At 34.2% G+C, this 21,700-nt stretch overlaps 1 protein-coding gene and 1 long non-coding RNA gene across 7 annotated transcripts in view; one reads left to right on the top strand and one right to left on the bottom strand.

Annotated features, from left to right (window-relative positions):
* Positions 1 to 6,306, top strand: part of LOC141461258 (uncharacterized) — a 91,741-nt gene extending 85,435 nt beyond the window's left edge. For all 3 annotated transcript variants that reach the window (XR_012462704.1, XR_012462706.1, XR_012462701.1), the window contains one exon: positions 3,023 to 6,306. This is a non-coding gene — a long non-coding RNA (uncharacterized lncRNA). The remainder of the gene's footprint in view (positions 1 to 3,022) is intronic.
* Nmdar2 (glutamate ionotropic receptor NMDA type subunit 2) overlaps positions 1 to 21,700 on the bottom strand; it is a 691,809-nt gene that overhangs the window by 591,588 nt on the left and 78,521 nt on the right. The window lies entirely within an intron of this gene.

The raw sequence follows: 21,700 nt of genomic DNA, 5'->3' as shown, positions 1-21,700 counted from the left end.
CACTAAACCGTATGTTGCTGACAGCTCTTTAGATGGGCCTGTTGCGATGCAAGAATTACTATTACGTTATTTAGTTGTTCAAAGGTTAACAAAGCGCCAAGCCCAGAACTAATTATATTTGAATTTCTTAAATACGCGACGAACATTTTTTTTATGAATTTCTGTTATTTTCCAATAACAGGAAATACACCATCCTCCTTTGAGGAAGCCACTGTGTTTCCATTTTCAAAAAAAATTAAAAAAGTTGATACTAGAACTAAATTTAGGGAAATCTCTTTCAACAACATAGTAGGCAAATACGAGTGTAGCTATTAAATAACGAGACTGATGCTGCTACAGAAGAACTATGCATGAGCCAAATCCTAACGACCGACAGCTGGGCAGCGTTAAGCTTTCAATTGCAGCGTCTCACGTGTTTGTAGAGAAATCTGTCTGACCGGAGCCGTCGTTTGGGTAAGAGGTGTTAGTTTCGTTTTGCCGAAAACATGATACTACACATGTAGTAGTGAAATTTTACATGAAACTGGCTAAAACCGCTACTGAAACTTATCTTTTATTAAAAGAAGTATATGGCGATGAATGTTTATCACGTGCGCAAGTTTTACAGTTAGGAATCAATAAAGTGTTCAGACATTAAAATTTAATAAAATTCAGAAAGTGGAGTTAATCGATTTAGAAAGTGAAACATTCAATTGTTTGTTTACGAAAAGGAAAAAATAGAATTTGTGCATGAATGCCAATGTGTAATACGAAAATCCCTGCTATCTTACGGAAAACATTTGAAGGATAAAATGATCAAAGCAAAGTTTGGTCTCAGTATTGAATGGATTGATTGTATGGGGTACAATTTAAAGGTAAAATACAAGTTTTTGAGGCAGTTACACCGGCTACAATACGTTGCGCATCTAGTGAAGTAGGAAACCTCTTGGAATCCTTCATTAAAAACTTGCTGAGATTGCCTACATATACCCTTATCTGTCTCTATCTGGAAACTGATCTATTGCCGCTGCATCTGTACACCCTCCAACTCCATCACAAGTATGTTTGTGAAGTATTGCATTTGCCAGATGATCTGTTAACCAAGAAATAATCGTGCAGGTTGTATTGAACATTTTGCCTTGCTAAGTTTATATTGTAGATACTAAAATGTAGCAAACAGTTGAAACATAGATAAAGGACTCACTTTGAAAAACTTCCTCGACTGGGCTAGTATATTCATCGTAAAGCGGATCAAGGTCTCATTAAAAGAGAAATTTGAATTGGTGATAAATAATTCTGAGTTTTATTCTCAACGCAGTATGCTAAATATCGTTCCGGATGCAAGAAGCTATTTAACTAATGATTTAGCCCTTTCAGTAAAGCTTAGAAGGGGTACCTTAAAACTGAACTTGCTTTATAGAAATAAAGGTAATTTCTGTGATTGGTGCCTTTGAGTAACTCTTGTGAAAAGACACGTTCTACCTTTTTACGGTGCAATGTTCTGACACAAACCTATTAAACGATTGCAATTGAATACTCTTAAACCCTCTGCCCACAAGGTGAATCATCGTTCACTTTTTCACAAGGTGGGGTCGGATCCGACCCTGTACATTTTTTTATCTCGCCTGCTTCTCATTTTGCTTTTTTTAAAGTAAATATCAACTAATAATGATTAATGTTAATTTGTGTATAGAGTTTGTGGCCTATATACCTCTGTGTAGTCTTATATTCGGGACCTGTAAAGCTAATATGTATTGTGGTACTGGGTTCGATTCCCAGTTAATAAAAGAAATTTACAGTAAAGTATGTTTGCTAGTCGCCTCCGTCCACGACACCTAATTTTTGATAGTTGGACGTAAAGCTCGCCTGAAAAAATAAGCAATTACTTTACTTTACTAGCCTTATATTTTTGACATCTCATTTCTATTTCCTCTCCATCTTCGTCGTCACCATTATAACTTACTTCCTCACCTCCTGCATCGAAAACATCGTCCTGATTATCATCATTTGATAAAAGACCATCCTCTTCCTCAGAACTTGTTTCTTCTACAAAGTCGCCATCAGATTCAGTCTTTTGTCTTAAAAACTCCTCCCTTATTTCATCCTCCGTGATAAAAATATATTTTTTACTCATTTTGATTGTATAAAAAACAATTTAGTTGGCTTGGAAAACTGGTATATAAAAAAAAGTTCGCACTTTATAAACAAGGTGGGGTCTTATCCGACCCCAAGAGGCAAAATTTAGTTAAAATGATATTAGAACTCAGTTAATAGAGTACTAAAAACATTATCTACCTACTGAACGTTTTTATCAATATTGGGAGAAAGGATACCTGAGTACATTTTGGCGCCAAAACAGTATCACTTGCATATTTCACAGAAATGTAAGAGCTGGGTCGTATCCAACCCCAGCCTTGTGGGCAGAGGATTAAGTGCATCTTAAAAGCTTAGGATGCTTATTCCTTAATAAACGAACTAATACATCCATTATCAACGTTTACTTAATACGCATATCTCCGCTCTTGTCTTGTTTCTTGCTCTTTTCTGTACTCTCGTTTCAGATTAATTAGATCTTTCATTATTCTGTTTGAAATATTTGCAATTTGATTGATTTATTATAGAATTATAAAAGAGAATCTATATTTTTTGTTTTTTGAGATTTTAAGATTTTATTTTATACATATATTATTGTTGGGATTGGATATCTAACGTACTATTTATTTGTGCAAATATTGTTTTGCTTTTATTTACTAATGAAATTATTGTTTATTTAATGAAGTTCCTGCGACGTGACTATCACAAGCAGTTTGTCTTTATGTTTTGAACAATTCTATTTTCATTATTTGCATTTCTCTATGTTCTTACCTAAAATAAAAAAAAAGTAACATAAATAAATAGGTATACTTTTATTCTAGTAATATTAAATCAAAATATTTGTTATTCAAACAATAGGAAAAATGTTTTTGAACTAAAACAAACGTACAAACTGAAAGACTTCGTTATACTGACAAAAATAAATTCAATAGAAAATGCTTTTTTTCAGGCAGGAGAAAAAGAAACAGGAATAAAATTCTGAGTGAAATGCTGTGGAACATCTAAAGAAGGAGGAAACGATCGATCTGGGTTTTGTACAGAATTCTGAGGTCGTTTGCCAGAAACGAAATCTCTTCACTCTAACGAGCAACCGTTTGATAGATTGCCACAATCTGTAGAATAATGAGTGTGCTATTAGGTTAGCAAAATTTATTTATTATTGAAGTAAGAGTCACTTTTGGAATAAATAACGAGCTAAATATTGTAACTGCTCGTTTCCAATCCTTTTGTAAGTATATTTCAAAATATTTAAGGATTACAATACAGAAAAGTTTATAATTATTTTATTTATAAAGTGAATGCACAATAGAGTGTGCAGCTCAGTGAATGTGGAAAGAAATATGAGAGAATTGGGCAGCCAATTAGCTTTTCGTGTTGCCGTCATCAGAGGTTGTTTATTGCGGCTGCAAAAATTTTCCCAAGTATCCTGTGGCACTTTCTAACCACCGGATATAGCGCCGATTACTACCCAGACAGCTATCGCTGTTCTCTCGTTACCTATTCATTTTCATTTATATGAGCAATTTATCCTTAAAAATGTAGATATGTAGTTTATTTAAATGTTCTATTTAAAATTCTGGCAAATCTTTATAAATTGAAATAAAGGCTAGCACAAAAAATATAACAACGTATCACACATTGTTACATAAAAATTATGCATAATTTTTGTTGTTCATTTGTATAATTTTGTATTAATATTGTTCAGAACAGCTGTATTACTGCTTATGGCGAAATTTTGCTAGTGATAACCAAAGAAAAATTGTGACTATTAACTATCAACTCATGTCCACGTTCTCTACTATTATACAACCACTATTACTAATGTTCTATGCTGAAAAATCATTTTAGGAAAGATTAACGTTCCATTCTTTAAAACAGAAAGGAAGTGTTAAACAGCTTAAAGTTAAATGCAACTTAAAACATCTGCTTTAGCTTCCCAAGGCATAGTGGAGAGGCGAGCAAAGCGGCGTTGATAGTTGCTTCAAAGCGGAGAGAGCGACGAGCAGCGAGCAAAGAGTCGCAAATAGTGACGAGTTTAGCCGCGTTTCTTCTTTCGACGAGACATGATGGAGGAACTATTTCTATACGAAACTTCTTTCTTGAAAATTTGATATTTAGAGCAGCTTAGAAGCAGGAGCTACAGTGTTCATGAGATAAACATGACTTGAACTTGGTGAATTCCATCACTTGTACCAATATCTTCGGGAGCATCCTGGCAAGTTTCATTCATATTTTCAAATGTCTATTTCAATATTTGATTACATACTAACCAGTGTTGAAGGCATGTTAATCAAGAAAAGGACGAATTTCCAATGTTAACCCCATTAATCCTGTTCCATTTCTTATCCAACACAAATCGGTTGTGATGTAGAGGATCCTTTTGGTCCCACAAAGGTTTCTTTAAAAAAAAACTACTCCAATAAATGCAGCAATATCCATTTTAACCTAGAAAATTGTGCGCGATGAGAGCGAAGGAATCAAACATGTTACAACGCGTTGCTCTCTTGGTAGCGTTACTCTATCTTCGCTTTGCTCCCCACTATGCTTAACTTGTGTTTGGTTTCGCCGCTCTCATTGTTATTCCCATTTATATAAATATTTATAATTTTTTTAAGTTAATTATTTGTTTAATGCCATTTAAAATACAAAAACCTAAATTATGAAACCAATGATTTACATTTAGAGACTTGTTTTACATATTTCATTGACACTTAACATAGAAAATCAAGTAATGTATATCTATATATATAATTGAACAATTCAGAATTAAATTATTAATAACGTAAGTAATAATATTATTATTAATAACCAACTCTGGCCGTTATGAGAGACAAATATTTGAATTATGAAATTTTTTATCTTTGAAGATGCGTGTCACCAAAAATGAGATCGCGTGTCAACACTGACAAGCGTGTCAGAGGTTCGCCATCACTGATTTAGTATGTCATTTTATTCCTGCCACTCCAATCTCTTTTCCCCAAAAAACCGTAACCTGAACTCATTAAGTACTGGGCATACTGATACAAAATGCTATTTATTAGTGACAGGTCCCTTAAACCATGGTTGTCTAGGTATCTGATCAGCCATAGTTTTGTAGAATCTTCCATTATTACCATTACTGTAATCTGACATGGCACTTAATTGTTCGACTTACAAAAAATACTTACTTTCCTCTACAAATCGAGTGCAGGTATATTTTGTCAAATAAAATAAAATTCTTTAGTATAGTGCAGTGATGGCGAACCTATGACCCGCGGGTCACACACTGACCCACCATTTGTTTGTTTACGCGGGTTGATTTAGATTTTTCTAATTGTGTGGCTAAATTTATATTCTATCTGTATTTTTTTCAATCACGCATTGACGCAAAAGCAGTCTAAATGCTATCTGTAACCTTTAGTTTGATCATTACAGTTCTAAAACGCAAATGCTTTTGTAGTATTTGAAATAAAGCAAAAGTGTTTACACAAAATCAAATAAAATGAATAATTTTACTCATATTTTGTTTGTTAAAAAAATCGACAACCCAAAGCAAATAACCATATTTTTCTTCAGATAAAACACACTTTTGTAAGGTTTTGTTCAGTTATGTTTGTAAAAGGAGACTTCCATAGCACTTGTTTCGTCCCGTTTTACCCGTTAAGCCACCTGAATTTTAAAAATGTTTAGTTTTGAAAATATTCAGTTTAAATTTTTTAAACTTAACTCTTGTTGAAATGGGCATTAGTGACCCAAGAGCTAGTACTAAAAAAAAAGAACAAAATTTGACCCACGTCAAATTATACTATAGTGTATATTCTAACTATACTATAGTGTACATTCAAATTTGGCTCTTTAAGTTAATTTCTACTGGTGGATGCTAAATTGGATGCAATTAGAGGCATGTAATTGACTGTACATGTGGTGGCTAATTATCCTTAGAAAACATAATTGTGGCCTACGCAATACTGACCCAATGTTCTTTGTACAGTACCCATCTCACTGAAGAAAATCCAGAGTAATCTTTAAAGTGGCTGCCCCTCGATCCTAAATCCTAAATCTGAAATCTTTCTCTCTCCAAACTGTTCCCGTTGCTGACAGTAAAAAATTTACTTTTCACGTTAAAAAATTCTGTTCAAGGAGTATTCTCTGGGTTTAGTGCTTATCGTTACTTTCATACCGCGCTATAGGTAGCAGTGCTCTCTTGGATGGCTTTTTGAACGCTATTAATATCAGTGTACCTTGTTCCCTCAATGCCATAAATCTTCTCGCAACATTCGTATCCCCTACCGCTTACAAGTTCTATTAGAGTATGTTTAACTGGATGATAACGCCGAGTGACGAAGAGTGGCAAGTTATTTTGAAAACTTTCCGGCACATGCGCTGGTAATTCAGACTCTCCGCCGCAGTTACAGCAGAATGGCCCGACATGCCCTGCTACCCGGTAGCCAACACTGCATGGATCAGCTTTGTTAGAATTTAGTTTTTTAGGCATTTGATCCATTTCAAGCCAGAGAGCTACTGCTTATCAACGATAATTTTATTAAGTCTGTTGCATTTCCTTTAAACGATGAACACCGATTTGCACTTTGTCTATTCGTCAAATGCCATATCACGGATGGACTGCCTTATCTCTGTACATCAAACCGTTACTTTCTTCCCTTTCTGGGAGCCAAGCCCAAATGTCTAATGCTGGACCACAGTAGGAAGTGGAACTACAGAGAATGCAACTTGTGGATAATAGACAAATATTGCATTTGCACCGTCATCAGAGCAAACCCAATCTTTGGTATCTTTAAGGCGGCATCCGAAGTTGCTCCTTTACTGATTAGAACTTCAGCCACCGAGTGAAGTAAGTATACTTTGAATATGAAGCTTTGTGAACTGATACTTCTTTGTTTTTAGTTCTAGGTTTTGAGAATTTTCATCAGACAGTCTTTATTAAATATAGTATCTTTTTATGAAATTTTTATTATCAAAAGTTGTATACAGAGAGTTAGTTTTAATCAAGTTCATTCTTTATTGAATAAGAGTTCAGTAATTACTTCAGTTTCATTAGTTAGATTTTATTAAAATGAAATTGAAAATGAGTGTGAGAAGAGTATGGATATCATGAAGGGCAAATGAAAAGAGAGAAGGATTGCCCTCCTCCTGGCTGTTCTGGCACATAATGACGTCTACCACAGCGACACCTGTCTTCTCTTGGAGTTCATCATTACAGTTCATCAAGTTATAGCGTTCACATTAAAGTGGCAACACCTGCCAAAGATGCAACAGATTCTTGAAGTAAAGAAAGAGCTATGTTTTACAGAATATATATATATACATGGAAGTAAATGTTCAATTAACTTTTTTTTTAAATTTTTTAACTTAAAACTATTTTGTAGTACGTTTTATAATTTTGATCTGGTCATGAAACAAATAGATTGAAGAAAATAATAATAAAATGAAACAAAAACATTAATTATTCGAACACAATTGATCCGCTTATGTTTGTATACCATCAGATGATGGAACAACTGCAGAATGCATTGAAACGATCCTTTAATCAGAGCTTAACCGTTCTTCGTTCTTCCCTAAAAACTCTGCTTAAATGAAATTTTGTGGAAAAAAGGATTAATTACCAGAGATGTATGTCGTGTATATTCTCTGTTTATACAAAATATTATAACCATTTTCATGTTAGTATTATAGGAACGTTAATTATTAGGTAATGAGGCCGCGCATTATACTTAAATGATAGTAGAAGTAAGTTTAATACCACCTAGAACGTCGAAAAGTATCTTAAGAAGCTTTTTTTTAATGGAAAATTTTAAAATTAAAGTTAAAAAAAAAATTATTGCCGTTTCCGAGAAAATGTGAGCAAAATCAAGTGCTTTAGCCGTCCTGATTAGAACTTCAGCCACCGAGTGAAGTAAGTATACTTTGAATATGAAAATGTTTTACCAAAATATTATAATTATTATTATTTGTATTTAAAACGCGTCAACATCTGAGATTGGCGCCCGGAGCTTTTCCATGCATTGCCGACCACCGGACAGTGCTACCAAAACATTGTCGCGTCCCCTGTTATCACCTAAGTGGATCTGCAAATTCAAATAAAATAAATGTTATAGAACTGAGATCAGATGTGTGAAAACTACTTAATCTCTACGACAAGTTTTAAGAAAATCACCGAAAGGCAGGTTTAATCCTTCATTGGAATAAGTGTAGGATTCGCTTTGAAGGTAATATATCTAGATGTAGTTCTTCATTGGGCCTTCTATTGTGTAACAATAGCCAGGAAAATTAGTGGATGATATTGTAGGGTAGAATAGTTTCACATTGTGTAACCGGAGCTCTTCAACATCGGTACATATAAATTTTAAGCCATGGTCAAAGTGTAGTTATGTTCCCCAACTATTGATTCGGATCAATTAGTTACTTGCCTACCTGGTCCTATTTTGAAAGCGTAACAAAAACAGAACTCATTTTAGTTCAATTCAATCCTTATACCAAGGATTCAGTTTTCTGTACCCGCATAGCCACGCCCTGAAAAAGGCAATAAATTTGTCGGATTGTTGGCAAAAAGACGGGGTTTTTGTTTTGATTCTGGACCGATTTCTCGCTAAATTGAATCCTAAGTATAGATATTAGTATTTTTTAAACAAAGAAATTTATTAACACATTTAATTCTTATATATTTTGTTTTTAATCTAAATGAAATTTTTGTAAAAATGAATGTCTTACAGCCTTATTCTCACAAAAATCCGTTTCTCATTCCTACTTTAGGCATTTTTCTATAGAAGAGAGACATTATGGGGTTTCTGAGGAATGACGAGGTTTATCTTCAACTTTGAATCATTTTTAGAGCACCTGGCCTTTAGAGGGTTTCTGATATAGGGAACGATCTTGCTTTAACAATAAAAATGAAGCCGTATCAATTCTTTTGGGTAGAACCACAATGAAGTTCACATTCAATCAAACCTGTATTTAATTTACAGACCAATTCCAGCGATTCGATCACGCAGATGAAGAAAGAAAAGTCCACAAGAACTTACCAATAAAAAACGTGCTCGTTCCCAACACTAATTTCTGTCCCATTAGGATCTCGTCAATGAACGCCATTAACAATGTTCAAAACAACCCTGTATTCATCATAAAAAATTAGTGTTGCGCATAATGTTTGATGGCTAAGACAGTTACTATTTGGAGAGATAGATGAAATAGTTCTGCGACTTTTAAATTAATAGTTGGGAAGAGGGGACACAGTTTTAATTTCTCGCCAAATATTTATTTAAAACATTTATGATTGGTAATTTTCTCCATATTTTGTGGTAATTTAATTGACAGAGTTTCCCTTCGTTTCCATGGTTTGTAAAGTCAAAATTGAGGAATGTTATATTTTGTAAGGTGGAAGTAAAAGGTTTGTCGCAGCTTTGGAAGTGTGTTGTCAAGATTGTAGTGGACAAGGTGTAAGTATTGTTAGTCCATATTATAACATTTGGGATTCGATTTTTTAAATCTAGTAAAGTAAAGTAATCACCTATTTTTTCAGGCGGGGCTTACGTCCAACTACCAATTAGGTGTCGTGGACGGAGGCGACTAGCAAACATACTTTACTGTAAATTTCTTTTACTAACCATTAAATAAAATCCAAGGCCTAAGACCGGGAGTCGAACCCCACAATACCACAGTACATATTTTTAAATCTAGTATTTACAAGAGTCTATTTGCTTGCAAGTTTGTGACTTTTTTTTTGGTTTAATCGAAGAGAAGAGGAAAGTGGTCCGAACCTACATCAAGAAGTGCAACAAACCGAATATTTTGTTCAAACTTCCTAAACCCATCATCACTTCGGGTACAACATCCCGAACTGAGTCATTCTTGATTTTTGAACCAGATTTCAGTGTTTTTAAAAGTGAAAGTAATGTAGTAGTGAGAGAAATAACTGATAGAAGGTAGATTCAGAGTAAAGTAATATCATTTCTTTCTATTTTATATTGTGTTCAAGGGTACCCCACCAGTGGGGCAGATATTATTAACATTTGACACAAAATTTTTAAATTAAAAAAATATTGATAAGTAAGTAAAGTACCAACTGTTTATAGATATAGAACTGTTAAGAAGACTTGACAGTTGTAGAAAACAAAATAAAAAGGTTCAATAATACGATTCTGTGCACTCTGTAACAGAAAATGTAAATTCTGTTCAATTGTGCCCCCTCTCTTACATTCAGATATTATTTTCGCAAATTGTTGGCAGTCAATTTCAGTAGTAAATCTTTTTTATGAAGGTTTCAGAATTTCATTAATTATCGGCTTAGTTTAATGAAAATGAGTGAGTGTAAGATCAAAAGGAAAGTTTAATCCTAAATTTCTATCCTGTCCTATATAAAGTATATTAATCAATAGCATAAGCCCTGAAGATGACCTAATCTCTAGCTAGGCAAAAATAAAAAAATAATGATTGAAATTGGCAATATTGTTCCTTCCTTTTGAATATCTTATATATATACGTATACATATATATATATATATATATATTAATCATTTTAGGTGGAAATGAAGCTTAAAAACCAAAATGGGCATCAATAAACCTCAATGAAATGATTAACCTTTTAGGTCAGGGGTGTCAAACTCAATTAAAACGCGGGCCATTTGTGATACAGGCAAGATTCACGTGGGCCACATCACGTTTATAAATTTTGTTACATTTATATTCTGAAGTGAGGATTCAGGAATGCGGATAGGATAATTAATACTCTATCTAATAGCTTTTATTTAAACATTTATTCTATTTAATGTATTTATAAACTGAAATTGTTCTATTTTACCCGAAACTTGCCAGCGCTTTTTTTTGTACTAGTTTCTCAATATCTGGATTCAAAGACTGAGCACAGACAATCTTCATGAAGGCAGATAGATGTTTTATCACTTAATCTTGATCTGTATTTATTTAATTTCATGGACAGTAATAGTTCCTCACACAAGTAACTGCTCTAAAAATAGCATAAAATCTATGCAGCAAACTTTTAAAATGTCCTCGTAAACACTCGTCTGCGGTAGTAGAAGGGATAACGAGGGAATTTGTGTGTACGGTATTGCCTTGATCTCCCCTAAGCGCTATTTTCTTCGGAACAATTTTTTTCTATTTTCATTTTATATCAGAACAATGTGAGCCACAAAAAAATTACCTCGAGGGGGCCGCATGCGTCCCGCGGGCCGCCAGTTTTATACACCTGTTATTGGTAATTTGATATAGGTATTTTGACAAAACAGTAAATCAATCATTTATTTAAAATCAAAGGCAGAACTTTTATTTTATTTAATTATTTTTTTATTTATTTCTACTTTATTACTTTTTTTTTAATTTAAAGCGCGTCATCATATGAGATTATTTTGCGTTTTTTTCAGCGCACTGCCGATCTGTGTTCTTTAATAATGGAAGCCAACTGAATTAGATTGATTTGAAAGTAAAGTAAAATTTTATACCAAAACGTGCAGTTACTATTTTAAACATACTTTAATCAAGAATGTCGGATATTTAAGTGCAATTTTTAATATTGACTATTGTGGCACACAGTTTCAAATAAAATACATAGAAAACGTTGTACTTTTTAATATCCCTTATAAACATTATAAGTTTTAATGAAAAATTTTAGAAGCATTATTGCTTCCCATTGTTAAAACAAATTAGTTGTTGAAAACAAAGATGGTTTGAATCTTTGAATTTGCCATTACAAAAGATTTTAACGTTTAAATTCCCACTTTATATTCAAGAGATTTCATACATATATGAATACGTACAATGGTACAATGGTCTAGTCTAGTCAACTAATTAGTCGTTTGTGGTGAACGGTATTACTGTGCGCTTGTGGCTTTCAGCTCCAGATTACCTACACACTTATACTGGAGGCCAGTGGTTCGTAAAGTGGACTAACAAAAGTGGAAAGTTTAAAATTTTTTCCTTGCCTCTTCACAAGATTGCCCAGTAATTTTAGTACTATAAAGGGAGCTTATTGATCATGCTGCACTAATGTCATCAAAAATAGATTATAAATTTATAAATCTAGAGAGACATGTAAATGTGCATACTGTTGAGTGGGTATTGAGATGGTACCAACTGACACTGATGGTGTTGGTGTAATGGTTATGAACGTGGATTTGTGAGTGAGAGATGATGCCCGTTCGATTATTTGGTTTGAAAAAAATGCGAGAAAAAATTAGGCATATACTTCCTTTTCTTTATTTTACATAATAATCAGGGCCAATTATCAGATAACTATCACGTTTTTCAAAGACATTTCCATGTCGTTGTGCCCAAATCCTATTCATATTCTCAAGTTTAGATTTTAAAATCAAGTGGATAATGGTGACAATTTGATTTCCAGCCACCAGATTTGGTTCGTTTCTGTGTACTCCTTGTAGCTGAACATAGGCTATGTTGCACTGATTGCTTAAACATTCCAGAAAGGTACATAAAGTGGTTAACTAGTTTAACCAGTTAAGCGCGGAATTTAGTTTTAACCCCCCCCCCCCCCACAGTGAGCGGAATTAAAATCAGACAATGACGTGTATACACGTCGAACGCAGGCAGGGCAAATCAACCAAAAGTTTACAACGTCATAATAGTCACTGCAAGCACTTTTACTGCAATTTCTGGGGTTTGAGATTCCAGAACATTCTGTGCTCTTTTAAAATCTTGCACCGCTTCAAGTATGCATTACCTAGTTAACTAGAGACGCAAGAGCTATTACAAGGAGGAAAAGAGCTTTGAATTCTGTGCAAAATGAAATCATGCTCGTACTGAGGTCTGAATCTCTATCTAAGGTGAAAAAAGGGCATTGAACAAGGGTTGAGAGCTTCTATTTGTGTGCGTAATTCCCAGTCTCTAATGCGGAGACCAAACATGTACCAACCACTTATCATTTGGCTGACTCCCTCCACCCCCTCCAATACTTGGCAGTTCTGTTGGTAAGATGAAGGAAACATCCCACCAAATAATATTCTTATTGTATTTTATTAAAATTTCGAGTTTTTATAGTTAATGGCAATTTTATATTTTTCACAACGAGTGTACACGTCGAACGCACTGTAATAGAGATTTGGTTTGTCGTCTATATACGTTAAACGCGCTTAACTGATTAATTACTGATTCCTACGTAGATTAGATTTTTAGATTTTGAAAGGCGGGACGGGACCCACGCCCCACGGCACCGCAGCCACAAGAGACTTATTGCGCCAGTCCTAATAGACGAAACCTCCCCTTCTAAAAAGGTTAAGGGCTTACCCTACCAGTTCCTTCTGCGCCACAATCTCCTTTGTCCTCAAAGTTCCAAAGATATCGTAGCGCAGCCGCTCAATTGCCACACAATCGAACAACAGGTGAGAGGCTATCTCCTCCTCTTCCTGACACAGTCTGCCCAACGGTTCCGAGCTAATAAGCCCCACCTTGTACAGGTGATTCCTACGTAAAGCTTGGGCAAATGCCTTCTCCCTCCAGCGTTATACTAACAAACTATAAGCGTTAAAATAATATTATTTGGAATGAACATCTTTTGGGCAAACATCAGCCAGGTATGCCCAAAATTGGTCCAGCCCAATTTTAAAATTAACGCTTTTCACAAAATAGCTTACTCTCATCACACAAATATAAGTACATACATTTGTATTAATGTAATTTTATAATATGTAATTTATTGGGTAATAAAATTTAATTATCAAGGTTCTCTCTATTTTACCGTATATTATACTGTAGTGACATATGTGGTTCAGTGTAACTTATTTAGATGTTAGTGGCGATCTTAATGTAATGTATTTCCATTGTAAGCGCACTGCATATTCCATGCATTAAATTAACAACTATTATCATTGCCTAGAGAATCGTTTGCCCTTTATATTGTATGGGTATTTGATGAATTAATATAATTGATAAAAGTAATAACTCCTTCAAATAAAATTCTATTACTTCTTTGATGGCTAATATTAGGTAATGTAACATTTTGGGTGGTGTTCCATGCAATGATGAAGTACTAAATTAATATGATGATTAATTATTGAGCCACTGGAGACTTCTCCATTGAGTTTTCGTCCGGTTTCACTTGGTGGAAGAAGAAATAATTGAAACGAACCCTTCAGTTGCGGACAAATAAACATATAATTGAAAAAATAAAAATTATATAAAATGCGAATTACTATAATTCTTTTTTAATCATAAAAACTATGTTGACCATGTCGAGTTGCCAAAAACGCCATTTCTGTTTTTACGGATGGTTTATTGATGGGTAGGGCAGGTGCTGGCCTCTGAAAGTGGGGACCCCAGTTTGGGTTCAGATGGGAACGCACCAATCTTGATCTTGGTAATTATGAATTTGTTTTTCGGGCGGAGTTGGCTGCCATTGCGAGGGCAGCTACCTTACTCCGCTAGAAGGGATTTGCCGATACTGATATTACGTTCTTCACGGATAGCCAGGCTGCAATTAAAGCTCTGGGCTCTCCTAGTAAGAACCAAATTTCGGTTAATTCTTGCCATGCTGCTCTCAATTTGTTGGGAGCTTTGAATACTGTTTCGGTTGCTTGGTCCCCTGGTCACTCCGGGATTCCGGGTAACGAACTTGCTGACGAAACAGCAAAGGAAGGAGCTGCGTTGATAACAATGACTCCTCAGCCCATTATCTCTGTATCCTATCGACGTTGTAGAACAGAGGTGGAGCAGTGGATTTTGAAGGAACACCAGAAACGGTGGAGATCCCGAGCTGACTGCCGTCAGGCTAAGAAAATTCTTGGCCTGTCGAAAATGGCTATAGTTGGTTCTAGCAGGTCCCGGATCCGCCAGGTGTTGACTGGACATGCGAATTTTGCGTATCATCTTTTCAAGTTCGGTCTTACCCAGTCGCCAATTTTGTACCATAATTTTGAACTTTCATAGGTATGTTTGCAAATGTAAATATGGGCCACTATCATATACATATTTGTATCGGAACAGTGTTTAATAAATAAATAAAAAATAAAATTAGGAGCATAAAATGCCTCGACAAAAGTTATTAATACACTGTATACTGTCTCCCTCAAAGAACCACTTATCATTTTTTTCCAATCTCCCCCCTGCCTTCCTGCAGACCATGATCTGGGATTTATTTAAGTTTACTTTTAAATTCCATTTCTCACAATAGTCTTCCAAATCCCCTATCATGATCCGCAGAGAAGCAAGAGAAGAGGCAAGCAGCAAAGTTTTTTATTTTACACCCATTTATAATCACAATTGCATAAATTAAAGATTTACGCAAATCTATGAAGTAAATTTCTTTCATTTTCCGTGCTTTAAAGATTGAATTATTTTTTTTTTCTTTTGTTATTTCAGCCCTTTGTAACAGGGGCAAATAGCTCAGCGGATGCTGCGAGGGCGAAGGGATGGGAGTTGCTGCTCCTTGGTACTTTGATCTCTCTCTCTTTTCTTAGGCAGACCAGCCCTTATATCTTCTTTCGTATAATAGAACTTTTGTTTTTATGAAACGAGAGAACAGGGCATTGGACCACTCCTAACTGGTCTGCTCTACCAGCCTTCAAAGACTCCAATTATTTTATAAACATGAATTTTTGTATGTTAGAAATAATAACATGAAATTCTAATTATATTATTAAGCTCAAAGAGTGCATATTATTATAATTTATTTCGGTAAAAGATTTTCGTTTTGTTTTAACTCTGCAAATGCAGTAATTAACCCATAAGTGGCATTGGATAAGCTCATAAAACATAATTTGGATAATTTTTCAATTAAAAACTTTATAACTCCTAAAGAATCAAAAAAAAAAAAGAAAAAAAAAAAGGTTATTTTATCTGGAAACGAGATTTATAAAAAAATAGATTATCTGTTGATAGACGACTTGGATCCATTTAAATTTTTGTGTCAAGGTGATGGATGGTTTGTAATGCTCACCAATCATTTATGGTGCAGTTCAGGAAGTTTTATGGTTTAAAAATTGTCACCTCACATATTTCATTCTATCATCTATGTTAGCTGAAAACTTTTTTGATTGCCGGTCTCCTACCTGTATAGATAGAGAGGTCAATCAAAATTACATGAACATACCAAGTCGAAGTTAAAAGTAATATGTATTTATATCTGACATGGTATTCGTATCAAAACTAAAAGGTTCTTTTGGAAAAAAAGAAAACACGTGGAAACTGTAAACATGTCGACCAAGGGTGCGTTCCACTAAGCTCACACAATGATCAAAATATACCTTCAGCCGTTCCACATGACCGCGGTCATAGTGGTCGTGGCGGAAACGTCACTAATGACATCATTATTTTCGCTCACGCGAAGCTCACAACGCCCCACCTAAAGAGCTGGGTCGAAGTGGGCGTTCAGAAATTCGGCGCAATTTTTAAAAGAAAAAATTATATCATGTAAATGAAAGTATTATCTCATGTAAATAATCAAAAGTCTAAAAAAAATAAATAAAATGAAAAATTACTTATCCCTTTACATACTAAATCACTGAATAACGATCAAGTGCACTTTGATAGTAAATAATACGTGGCCTAAGTTTTCGCTTCGATGAAGAACTTTCTAAAGCATGATTACGTTGCATTAATAAATATCCTATTGTTGCCACAAAAGACATTTTAATTTTATTTAAACGTAAATTTTAGAAATACTCCACGAAAATGAATATAAAAATTGAATTATATATTAATATAAGTCAACTTTACCAATAATTAATCAAGTTTATTATAACTGCTTATAAACGGGGTTAAAATTAAAAAATAATTACTTGTACGGTTGAAACGCTCCGTAGTCCATTCTACTTGAGTTTTCGATTGTAACGTTCTCAAGCGAGTGGAACGGGCAAAACCGCGTTCGTGAGCGTGATCGTTGTGAACGCTTAGTGGAATGCACCCCAAAAAGTGAATTTAGTTGTCGGGTAGGTTCTGTTAACTAGAAACCTTTAAAAACACAAAATCTGTAATAAGAAAACTATAAAAAAAAAAATTCAAATTTTTGGTATTTATTGTTATTTGTAAAATGGTGTAATCTATCAATGTTTATTATTATTATTTACTTTCTCTTTCTAGTTTATTATTATTTATATTATCGGTTAGAAGTAAAAACATTTGTCTTAGTGATTGTTTTATCGTATACTTAGACGTTCTGACCAGCAGAATTAAGTAACTCTTTGAAAGTAAAATTAGGAACAATTTTAAAAACAGAAATTTTTTGAAATTTCAATTGCAAAGTTTGCTTGCTACTTTTACATGGCTCTATGAGGAGTTCTCTTCAAATGTACATTGAGAAAAGGCTCCTCTGCAGCCCAGATATTCGACTTAAAACTGTATGAACTGATGAAATGGGATGGAATTCTGTCATGGATACTGTACAAACTTTTAAACCTTGAACAACAGACCAAAGTAGATTACAATACAATTACTCGTACTAAAAGCTTTATAGACTAACGGAGTAGAACTGTGGTGTCCAGTCATACTGTTTTAAATATCTTAAACCTCTCAGTCGAAGATCCTAATAAAAAATGGTAAACCATCCTTCTTTGTCAGAAAGTCTTCTTTTATTGAAGGAATTTCCCATAAAAATCGCAGCCTTCTACTTCAGACCAGCTCAAGAAACCATCTGCGCTAATTATCCTCGTAGGTTCAAGTAGCTTTAGCCTAAAATGTTGCTCTCTAATTTCAGTGATAAACTGTTGAAGACGCAGACTACCTTAATTCAAATCCTCATTTAGTAAGTTGTATTGATGCAACTGAATTGCTTAAAATATTCATTATATTTTATTTCATATTCAAAAATACCTTTAACAGAAAACAATTTTTCGGAAATTATTAAAAATTAATAGGAAGTGGATGGTAATGTGAATACATTTACAATTACATTTATGAAAAGGACATTGTTGTTAAAATCAAAGATCAAATTAATATATTTAATAGGTAACAGGCAAAATTACAAAATTTTAACATTTAACATAATAAAAATTTATAGGACAAAAGGTAGCCGAAAACAAATATCATTAAACTTTTTTTTTTTTTTTTTTTTTTTTTTTTTTTTTACTTTGTGTATTTACAACTGCAACAATTGTTGCACCAAGTAAACATGATCTTACTGGTTCAGTTCACTTGTTATGATATGATTAGAGCAATCACCCACTGGTGAAACTCTTTCGCAATGATTTAGTCACAACAGATCTCTAGGCCATTTTCGCTTCAAGCGTCGAGGAGGATTGTCGGGAAGGTGAGGAGAGGAGAGTTGTTGGACAAGAGGATTAGGATGGAGAGCTAGGAGGCTGTGAAAGTTGCGGTAGCGAGACTTTATTAGGTTAGTGACAAAAGGGATGTGTAGGTCAGTGTGTATGGTAAGGTTAGAAATGTAATAAGGAGCATTCAGGATTTTCCTTAGGATTTTGGATTGTAATGTCTGTAGGCGTTTGGAGTTAGAGGGTTTGGTTGAGCCCCACACTTCTGCTCCGTATGTCCATATGGGTCTTAACAGGGTCTTGTAAATAGTCAGTTTGTGATTCACGTCATGTTTGGATCTGCGGTCAAGTAGTCTACTAAGTAGCTTGTAGCGTCTGTTCACGTCTTGTCGTTTCAGTCGAGTATGTGGGTTCCAGGTGAGTCTCTTGTCAATGTACAGTCCTAAGTATCGTACTGCGTCAGCTGGAGGAATCGTTACACCGTTCAGTTGAACTGGTGGACTCGCAGATTTTCTTAGAGTAAACGTAATGTTTACTGACTTTTGTTCATTAATTTTAATTTTCCATTTTCGGAACCAGGTTTCGAGAAGCTTTAAGTGAGTTTGAATATTCTGACTGGCTTGCACCGGATCGGAGTGAGATGAAAGTATAGCAGTATCATCAGCGAATGTTGAAACTATTGTATTTTGAGAAAGAGGTAAGTCAGCAGTGTATATTAGAAAAAGGAAAGGGCCCAGTATGCTTCCTTGAGGAACTCCAGCTTTTATAGGTATAAAGGATGAGAGAGCCTGCCCTTGACGAACGCGGCAGTACCGATCGGTTAGATAAGATTTTAAGATCAGATAGTAGGTGTAAGGAAGATGATTTTTGAGTTTGTACAGTAAACCCGAGTGCCAGACCCGATCAAAGACTTGAGCCACATCGAGAAAGACACCCGAACAGTACTGTTTACGCTCCAAGGAAGAGGATATGGTATCTATTACACGGTGCAGCTGTTGAGTTGTTGAATGAAATGCGCGGAAACCAAATTGATGTTCAGGTAGCAAATCCTCTATTATAGGGATTAGACGTCTTAGCAGAAGCTTCTCCAGTATTTTCCCAAAAACAGGTAAAAGGCTTATTGGACGGTAGGAGCTAGGTTGCTGTGCAGGTTTATTGGGTTTCAGTATCATTAAACTTGAAATAAATACAATTTAAATTCCTTTCATTTAATGTAGTTATATTAAAAATATAAATAAATAAATAACATCCCTTTATTAGAATATTCAATGGTAACAAACATGTGAACACATAACCCTGTTAGAGAAACAAACTAGTTGCCATGTGTGCAGTTTAGGTAAATAGAATTAAGAATTCTCTACCCTTCTGTACGCTGATCGGACCCTAGGGAGCCCTTAGGGTAAAATATTAAAGTAAACAATCCTGGAACAGCTTAAACTAGGTCTCCTTTCTTTCACCACGTTTACCTTAATTATATAACTTTGCAATTAAGGCAATTATTATTAATTAAAACAGATTTCATCGGCCAACTTTTAATACATATTAAATTACTCCTTAACAAAAACTTGCAGTTTAAAAAGTTAAGTATAAGGGTTGATTAAACGCCAAAAGGTACACAAATCAGCAAGTACCCAACATTTCATTGGGCTACTTCATTTGAGCAATTTGACTGCATTAATTTTCATTAATATTTTTTAGAATATATTAGATGTCACAGACCCTTATGCTGGCCATTTTCATCTACAAAATATTTGTTCAAGTAACACTGTAGATTGTCTGTAATATCTATTTATCTATAATAATCAAACTATTAATTACAGGTTAAAAAGAAAAACGTTTTATAAATTAACAAAAATGTGAGGCTAAAAAATGCAAAAACTTTTTTTAAAAAATGCTTACACCAACATACAACAATGATTTTGTTTATTTTATTTCAAATAAAAATCGTCGGTTTAAGTTCATTCTTTGATTAAAGTATGTAATTGTTACTTTATATAGTAGTCAAACGTTTATAATAATAGGTAATAATTATTCTGGTAAATAATATACTTTTCTTCATGAAGTCCATGAACAGACAAGACAGAAGACACACCAACGCTGTAATGTAAAAATATTACTTTGTAAACTAGCCCTGAAGATGACCTAGTCCCTAGGTCGAAAGCTCGGCAGAATAAATATATCACGACTGAAATGGCAATTATTTTTTCATCCTATTTAAACTATGAATCAGTCATCAAAAAGAATGAACAACAACTTAATGATTAAATTTCCAGCACTTTGAGATCTCCTCCAAAATGGCTCCATAAATTAGTTGTTTTAAATAATTATATGTAGATCTGTAACCTGCTTTTTCAGTAATGAACTGTTCCAATTTTTGTAATTCCTACTGTAAAAGAAGGTTAAATGTATCCTTGTCTTCCGAAGCAAATGCACTTAAATTCACCAGTTTGAACCTAATTTCAGCCTCATATAAGCTTTTGTAGAACAAGGATTTTTCGTCGGGGTCATGAATTATTTCTGTAGTTGTCTATTTAGTGCATAGAACCTTAATATCAACCAAATCTCACCCTTCTTCAGTTTGGTGAACGATCAAACAGGCACCACATTTTAGCAGTGCTTCGACATACGTACTCTGCCGTAAATCCTCCAAATCAGTGTAGCTTCAGACTGAACTAGTTCCTGACTGCACTGCTTAAAACCAATTTGAGGCTCTCTAGGCGCATATAAAGATTTGCTGGGTTCTTCTAGACAAAGTAATGAATATTATTAATTAATGCAATACTAGTTTTAAAAATGGTTTCTCTCCTAATAAAATTTTTCTCGTTAAAAGTAAATTTATTTGAGCATTAATACATTTTATGTGCATCATCGTAAAGAAAATTACCATTAAGCTACTGGCCGGTATTTCTTACTTGATTGATGCGCCTCATTTATCTGTGGTATCATCCGCACCTTTTGTTGCGTTTTAGAGCTTGATAATTGATGGTATTTTTTTTCTTTGTTTATCTTTGTTTCCAGACCAATTTCTGAATACTCTTGCAGAGAGAGAAAACCAGTAACAGCGTTTGTCTTTCTTACAACGTAAGATATCATTGCTTATTTTCCTTAAACAAAAAACGCTATTATAAAATGCATTTTAAAACATCGGTTGCACCTCACAAAATGGTTTTTAAGTTTGAAGGTTTATTAATTTTTGTAGCTCCTCTAATAGCTGAGTACTAGTTACCAGCTGTGATGTTCGTCTCTGATCTGAAATCATATTTTTTTGACAGTCTCGAAACAAAATTGTTTTCCTTAGACCTTTATTTTTCTTTAGCCTGCAGTCCAATTTCAAAATTGCACAAATTAACAACCAAAGCTAATCTTAACTAGATCTCTACTGATATTTGCTTTTAGGTAAAATACTGTTTACAACTAAATGTTAATAATTTTCTTTTTAATCATTATATTTTGCCACTAGG

Source organism: Rhodnius prolixus, unplaced genomic scaffold, assembly GCF_049639745.1.
Source record: "Rhodnius prolixus isolate KJV_2025 unplaced genomic scaffold, Rpr scaffold_1, whole genome shotgun sequence".
NCBI lineage: Eukaryota > Metazoa > Arthropoda > Insecta > Hemiptera > Reduviidae > Rhodnius > Rhodnius prolixus.
Note: the sequence above shows the minus strand (reverse complement) of the source record. Positions and strands in the feature narration are given on the sequence as shown.